Source organism: Temnothorax curvispinosus, unplaced genomic scaffold (genome assembly GCF_003070985.1).
Source record: "Temnothorax curvispinosus isolate PA1 unplaced genomic scaffold, ASM307098v1 QBEX01009109.1, whole genome shotgun sequence".
NCBI classification, from domain to species: domain Eukaryota; kingdom Metazoa; phylum Arthropoda; class Insecta; order Hymenoptera; family Formicidae; genus Temnothorax; species Temnothorax curvispinosus.
The window spans coordinates 2,413-2,854 of NW_020218889.1; positions in this window are offsets into that span (position 1 = coordinate 2,413).

The following is a 442-nucleotide window of genomic DNA, read 5'->3' on the forward strand; positions in this document are numbered from 1 at the left end:
TTTGAGGCGACGAGCAATTAAGCGGCGCTATGTCCTTGGAGGACGAACTATTGAACGAGGCAATTTCCGTTGAACTGGAGCAAGAATCCGAGTCAGAATGTAACATGGAGTGATGTTTTTTATGACAAACGCGACAGGAGTATTTACTTCTACAATCCTGGACGGAATGTTTGGCACTGAGGCAATTAAAACAACGTTTATGTTGTTTAATGATTTCATGACGCTGACTCGCATTCTTGCTTATAAACGCAGGGCATAGATTTATAAAATGTGAAGCTTTACATAGCGGACATTGAGTCGGGTCATTGGCGGAAGCGTTAGCGGCTGCGGCATGCACTCGCGAGGGATTAGAATTCGAAGCAGGTTTGCTCGAGGCAATTACGCAGTCTTCTAACGCGCGAGTACGCGACTTGATAAATCGACAAAGATCGTCGTATGACAG